General features: G+C 41.8%; 1 pseudogene; it reads right to left on the bottom strand.

Moving 5' to 3' along the window:
* Nucleotides 1–256: 256 nt before the first annotated feature.
* Nucleotides 257–1,623, bottom strand: LOC116762143 (annotated as a pseudogene).
* Between the last annotated feature and the right edge of the window lie 5,719 nt (nucleotides 1,624–7,342).

Genomic DNA, 7,342 nt, shown 5'->3' with positions numbered 1-7,342 from the left:
TTTTCATGAAGTATAATTATTAAAAGAGATTAATCCTGGAAATCATGCTTTTCTATGGTAGTCCTTAATGTTTACGGATCAGGAAATAAAATAGCCCACTACTCCACAAACATAACCAACCTATATAAATAATGAAATTACTCACACTGTGAGGCCGAGAACTCCATTCTCTGATTTGGATTTGCAAAAGCGAAGGTATAAGTTCGTATGTCTTGGGAATGAATGATGAATAAGTTTGAACCATCAGAAGGGTTTTTCACCACAGCTGAAGCCATTTTATCACGTAGAAATTCCTTTTTCCTATTTTACATAACGAAAGGCCATTCTTAAGAATATGTGGTCCGACACCTAACACACTCTCAGGATTTGTTACTTGTCTGTGATTTATACTGACTCTGCCTTCTGTGATCATCTGATACCCTCAGGGACCATCTGGAATGGCATTTACTTTGCAGCAAATCTAGGACGCTTGTTCCAGGGTCAAGAACTAATTCAGAAATGAAGCTTCTTTCGACAACTCTTATAACCCTTGATCACACATGACCTCCAGTGCATCTATGCTGCTAAAGGGCTTGTGTGAAACTTTTAGCAGAGTCCAGCCCTTCTTGTTCCTCAACAAGCTTTGTGACTAATGCAGCAAGTCGTTTCCGAGGACCCCGCTTTTCTGGCTCTTTGACATGTAGCTACATTATGTGGTCAATCTCTGCAAAGGGCAGAAAAGTGAAGAGCTTCAGGGACCTTTCTACCCAATCATCTTGCTGCCTGACAAAAAATCGATACCGTAAGCCAAACAGCATTGCCAGCAGACTTTCCCAGTTTTGCTCCAGCTGTAATTAGAGGAACAGAGATTCCAAATATAATACATCTTCTCCAGTCAACTTGTGGATGAACTCAGATTTGGACACGATATTGTCTAGCTGTTCAGATCCACCCAGCTGGACCCGGCATCCATAACGATGGAACATGTAGTAGAAATCAGAGGCCTGGAGCACCAGGTATTACAACTCTGCCAAGCTCCTGCCTTCGAGGCTCTTGAGGTTCAGCTGCGTGCCCATGCGGAAGCGGCCGACCACTGCCGCTAGGAAGTCCACCAGGTGCGGCTTCCGGTACGAGGCGGGGTTGCGCCGCACCATGAAGCTGCCCCAAGTCGGCCCATTAGTGAACAGCCGCCGGTGATGAGCGTCGAGCCCTTGGAGCAGGCACACACGCCTCTTCACACAGGCTCCGCCTCCAGCGCCTAGTGATCTGCGGTGCCGCAGCTTTGGTCTCGCCGGCGCCATGGCTTCTCCTACCAGCGTGGTCACGTGATGGCGCGCTCGCTGGAAGTGAGGCCTCAAAGCGCCAGCAGGTGCTCCACCGGAAGCCTTTCCGCCGTGGGGTCGAAGCCGCGGTGGATGGCCTGAGGAAAACTGCTTGCCAGGCCGCGGTCAAAGAGCTGCGGGAGCTCTGTCTTCGTTCCTCTCTCTGGGGAGAATTCCTTGAACAGACCCCGAGCCTTCTGCACCGCCAGCAACCCCTGGGCACCCAAGTGGGCTTTACACAGCCCCGGGGCAAGACTCCTGACCGACCTGGGCTCCCAAACCACCGGCCCCAGGAAATGCACCGCAACAGGGGCGTCGCCATCCTGGCAGCAGCAGGGAGGAAATGCTGCCTCATGTGGGTTTATTTTTTGTTTGTTAATTTTTATCTTATATTGGAGTATAGTTGATTTACAACGTTGTGTTAGTTTCAGGTGTACAGCAGAGTGATTCAGTTATGCATATATATTTATGTTCTTTTAAAAATTTTTTCTCATTTAGGTTATTACAAGATATTGAATATAGTTTCCTGTGCCATACAGTAGGTCCTTGTTGATTATTTTATATATCGTAGTGTGTATATGTTAATCCCAAACTCCTGATTTATCCCTCCCCCCAGCATCTTGTGGTTTTGATGAGAAATAAGATCCCATGTGTAGAGACTCTGCAAATTGGCAAATGCTACCCCAATTCTATTTTGAGGTCTGACTAAAGATTGTACACTTCGCCCAGAAGTAGAATTTTATGTACAGAATTGTTATTTTTCTGTGAAATATTCATGTAGAAGATGTGATTTGAAAACTTAAAAAAGTTCTGTGGTGAAACGATAATCTCATTTTCTCTAGTTAGAGGAAAATGTCTTATGGGTGTTCCCTATAAGAGAAGCAATATGTTTCATTGGAGCAATTGACTGAGATGGAAAAAAGGCAAGCATAATAAAAGGTGTCTATAAAATCAGTCAAGTAAAACATCAAGTGTTGGAAAAAGAGCACAGTGTTTTAATTGTCTTTCAGGAGTTTGTTCTGTGTGTGCAGGCAAAACGATAACGACAAATTTCAAAGGCAGCCTCTCTGAACGACTTCCTCTGAAATCCTACAGAACTGGTAGCATTCTGATAGCCTCTAGGTGAGGAATGAGGACGCAGAGCAGATGGTTGAATGTCATTATGACTTCGAGATAAGCATATGCCTTGGCAACTCTAAACAAGAACCAGTGAGTCCTGTCAGCTTGAGGAAGGAGGCAGCCCTTTGAAATGCCTGCAGCACAAGTGACCATGCTTTCCCAATGATTCAGCAGGTTAATAATTAATAACATCTGAAACTTGTGCAAATGATTACACAAGAGCACTGCATCCCACTATGAATTCTTCACCCCTGATACACTCGGGCCGAGTGTTTTGTTACCACATACTCTCTGCAATTGTTCTTAGCCATTAATCTAAAGTTTCTGTGTTTGTAGAACTGCTGTGAACGGACCAATTTGTCACTGACAAATATTTGGTTACCTTTGGTTGATGAGAGAAGTTGGAAATGGATCAGAACTCCAGGTCTTGCCACGTCCTCACTACCAGGTAACGCTTCACAATAAAAGTGGGTTCAGACTGAATGCTGCTACGTGTACAAATATTTGTCAGCAAACCAGCATTGGCTTCCTCTGTGGGAAGGCAGAGACTCTGCTCTCAGTCCTTTCATATATTCTGAAAGTATTTTGCAGGAAATGGTCACTCCAGGAAAATGTGACCATTTTCTAGCAGTGGAATTCAGTTAATCTGAGATCAGGGGTCAGACTCTCCCAAAAGTGGCTGAACACAGGATACTGGGTGAGGTCTAGGGCACCACTCCTTTAAGCCAATCTCCATATCCTGAGCACCAATTATTTCAGCAATGAAAATTCACTTCTGATCTTCTGTCAATTGACAAACCCTCTGGAGTTAATCAGAGATAAAGATGGCTTGGGAATTCCCTGGCCATCCAGTGGTTAGGACCCTGTGCTTCCATTGCCGGGGGCCTGGGTACTAAGATCCCACAAGCCACGTGGTGCAGCAGGAAAAAAAAAAAAAAAAAAAAGATAAATATGGCTTAAATAATGGCAGAAGCTGCTTAGGGGGTACAGTCTTTTGATAAGGGCTTCCTAAAAGCTACCATTACCCTCCAAATACTTATCTTTAACTAGGGTACAAAATTTTTACCGGAAAATCTCAGTCATTGAATCTAATTAGCACACATGCATGTTTTATGCTCTGAGCTGTGAAATAGCATGAATTTGAAGTACAAATTAAATGTAGCTCTTAAAATGGTTACTAATCATTTCTCTGACACCAGCTAAATAAATCCACCTTAAGATACTTATATTTTTTAAGCCATTGAACCTGTACTGTTAAGTGATTTTGTACTTTTGTGAAATGAACTGTTAGAACAGTTTGTTGTAATTAAAGTAATAACTTTTGTTTGATTAAGTTTCCAACTTTCAAGTCTTATAATATATTTTAGTTAATAACTATTCAATTGAATGATTTTGAAGATTGGAAAATAATGTCAAAATGATAGGGAAGTTGTCTAGCATTTCTTAGGAAGCAAGTATAGTCAGCTTTCTGAATCCACAGGTTCCAAATCTACAGATTTCAACCAACCACAGATGAAAAGACTCGAAAAAAAATTCCTGAAAGTTCTAAAAAGCAAAACTTGAATTTTCCTGAGCTGCCGGCAACTATTTATGTAGCATTTACATTGTATTAGGTATTATAAGTAATCTAAATATGATTTAAAGTATAAAGGATGATGTGCACAGGTTATAAGCAAATATTAAGCCATATTATATAAGGGACTTGAGCATCTGAGGATTTTGTATCTGAGTGGGTCCTGGAACCAATCCCCTGTGGATACCAAAGACAACGGTATTGTTCGAGAAAAAGATTTAAAGCTGTTTTGTTTTAATTTTACCTTCTTAAAAACTTAAGAATTAGAAACGGACGTTTTACTAGGATAAAACTGATTAACATAATTGTCAAACACATAAATCCTTTCTCCTGGGTGAAATCTATCCTCATTTGTACCATTTTTACTTTGGGAAGCATTTTTCAGCATTAAGGGGAAGTTTATGCTGGTGTTTAGATCCCTTGACAAGCATTTCTAGCCTCATTTGGTCATCAGGCATTGAGGGCACCACAGATTTTATTTCCCAGATTCACAATCTGCAGACTCTCAGTTCTTGAATATTACATATTATGGAGTTTATTCAATGAATCATCCTCTCATTCACAGGTATTCATTAAGCAACAAATATGGATCAGGCACAGGAAGCTAAAGCTATGAGAAGCACAGTCCCTGCCTCAAGAATGTCACAGTCTAGTGGGGAGACCGGGAGGTAGCTGGTGTGATGGCAGTAGATGACAAAGTTGCTGAGAGCCTGGGCTCTGCAGCCCTCTTGCTGGGCTGGAATTCTGGCTCTGTCGTGACTTAACCTCCCTGGGGTTCAGTATCCCCACCTGTAAAATGGGTACGATAATACTATCAACTGCATAGGGCTGTTGTCAGGACTAAAGGCAGTTATTCATATTAAAAACTCAGAACAGGATCTGTCACATAGTAATGAATGTGTGGACAACACGTGTTGGCTACAATTATTATTAAGTGTAGGGTACTTGGGGATCTGCTTCCGTAAGAGTCCCTGTGGTTCATCCAAGTCAATTCAGACACCAGTTCCTTCCAAACTGAACTCTCGTTGCCTTTCTTATCTAGGATTTCCCTTCATTCCTGGTCATGACTCTGGTAAGAGTTGTTATTTCACACTTCTTTTCCTGACAGAGTCTTATGCCCTCAGATGTATCTTTCAGACTTCCCAGTCACTAATTTGAAAATCTTATATGATTATCTCTGATCATCTCCCTCCCCTGATCAAAATCTCCTTCAATGTCTGTCATCATCTTGAGTCTAAAATACAGACTCTTCAAAACAGGGCCTCCCAGAACTCAAGTTATCCTGGGTCCCTCTTGATTTTTGAGATGCCTTATTAATGTGTAAAAATGGAGAACTGCTAAAATAACATCTCAAAACTTTGGTACATTTACATGTTTGCAACATATAATAAGCAAATACAAATGAATATGTATTTATTTATGACAACAAATACATAAACATACAATTGTGTAATTTACAAGATAATTGGAGAAACCTTACAGATCTTAACTCATAGTTGATGTGGTTCATATTTGGTACACAGGTTGACAGCCATATGGTGACTGGAGCACCTTCCTCTTTCCATATGATCGGTGAACTTCTTTGTATTAGTTAGAAATGATTTTTGACTGGAACTGATGAGTTGTGTGGTATCAGTTTATTATGTCTCATGATTCTGCCATCTGGATTGGACTCACCTTGCTGAGTCTATTCCCTCTGCATTTGCTGGGGCTGGAACGTCCAAGATAGCTTCGTTACTCACATGTTTGGTGCTTCAGTTGGGGGGCTGGGGTATCTGGTGGCTGACCAGCTGTCTCTTTCTCCATGTGGTTTCATGTGGCTAGCTTGGGCTCCCTCACAGCATGAAGATCTCAGGGTATGCAGACTTCTTACCTGGTAACTGGTTGCTGAGAGAGGAAGTCACTCTGAGACTAGTCCTAGAACTGGCACTGTGTCATTTCCATCATATTCTATTGGTGAAAGTAAGTTACAAAGCCAGCCCGTTCAAGGAGAGGGAAAATAGAAAATAGATCCCATCCCACCTCTGGATGTGGGAAGCAACGTGTGAGTACGGTGAGGGGAGGAAGGGCTCACAGCCATCTTTGAGGACTTTCTACCCCAGATAACGTCCGCGTGGAGGTAGTTACTGTATTGATTCAGTGGGTCGACTCTGATACTTTTGGCTTCCCTCTCATTGTTGAAAGTTTATTGTATCTCCTCTGTTTCAGCCTCCCCTAATCATGTTCAAGGGTAGGAAACAGAAGTAGTGAGGGGCACAGTGGCTTTCCTTGGTCGCTTCTTTCTAACGTAGAGAAAAAAATCTTTCTCACAAGCCCCGATCAGATTTCTTCTTATATTTCTTTGTGCAGAATTGGATCGTATATCTGCGATCCAAAAGGATGGGTCCTTTCCCTAAGATGTAGTTAAATTTACATCCCAAACCAAACTGGACTTCTGAGAGCAATATGGAAAGAGGAGAATAGATTTTGTGCAAGCAAGTAATAATGCTGGCCATGTTCTGTAACTGCATATATAACCAAAACTGTAGAACAATTATATAATTGTATATAATTTCAGATAACACTGAAATATCCAAATTAAATATTTACCATCTGTTGTCCGCATAACAAACCCCATGCTAGTGTTTGACTATGAGAACCCTTTGCCTCTAGTGGGAGAAACTACATAGACATGAGGCAAAGAGCGTGAATTCAGGGAGGGGTGCAGAATTGGGGCCAAAACATTCCGTCTAAAATCCCCTCAAATTTATACTCCAGGCATTCTGAAACCTTTGCATTTCCTTACCCACTCCAAGCTCGCACGTCTTGTCTTTAAACTGCTGATCTGTGTACCTGTAGCATCCTTCCTCATGCCTTCACCTGTCCATCCTTCAAGATACAGCTCAAAAGGCATTTCTTCCCCTGAGCCTTCTCTTATTCTCAGGCTGGGTTAATGGCCTCTGTTGCCTGCCTGCTCCCGTGGTACTCTGAGGTCATCACTATTGTGATAATCATATTATCAGATTTGTTAATATTATTTGTTTACTTATATATGTTTCACATTAGATCATAAGGACAGCATAATGCCCTGCAATTAAGGCTAGGAGTACATTTTCTGAGTCCTTATATCTTCAGCACTTAAAGAGTATTTGGGTCACAGTAGAGAATCAAATGCTGGTTGACTAAATAAATGGATGGACAGTAGCTTGACATTCTGTCCTGAAGGCAATGGGAAGCCACTGGATAATTTTAAACGTGATTGTTATTTTTGTATTTTTGGAGGGTAATATTTTGGTAGCAGTGAAGGATGTAGTAGAAGCGGTGAGACTAGAGAGGCAAGAAGATCAGGAAACTGATGTAAGGCTATATG

This window comes from Phocoena sinus, chromosome 11, assembly GCF_008692025.1.
Source record: "Phocoena sinus isolate mPhoSin1 chromosome 11, mPhoSin1.pri, whole genome shotgun sequence".
NCBI classification, from domain to species: Eukaryota; Metazoa; Chordata; class Mammalia; order Artiodactyla; family Phocoenidae; genus Phocoena; species Phocoena sinus.
Note: the sequence above shows the minus strand (reverse complement) of the source record. Positions and strands in the feature narration are given on the sequence as shown.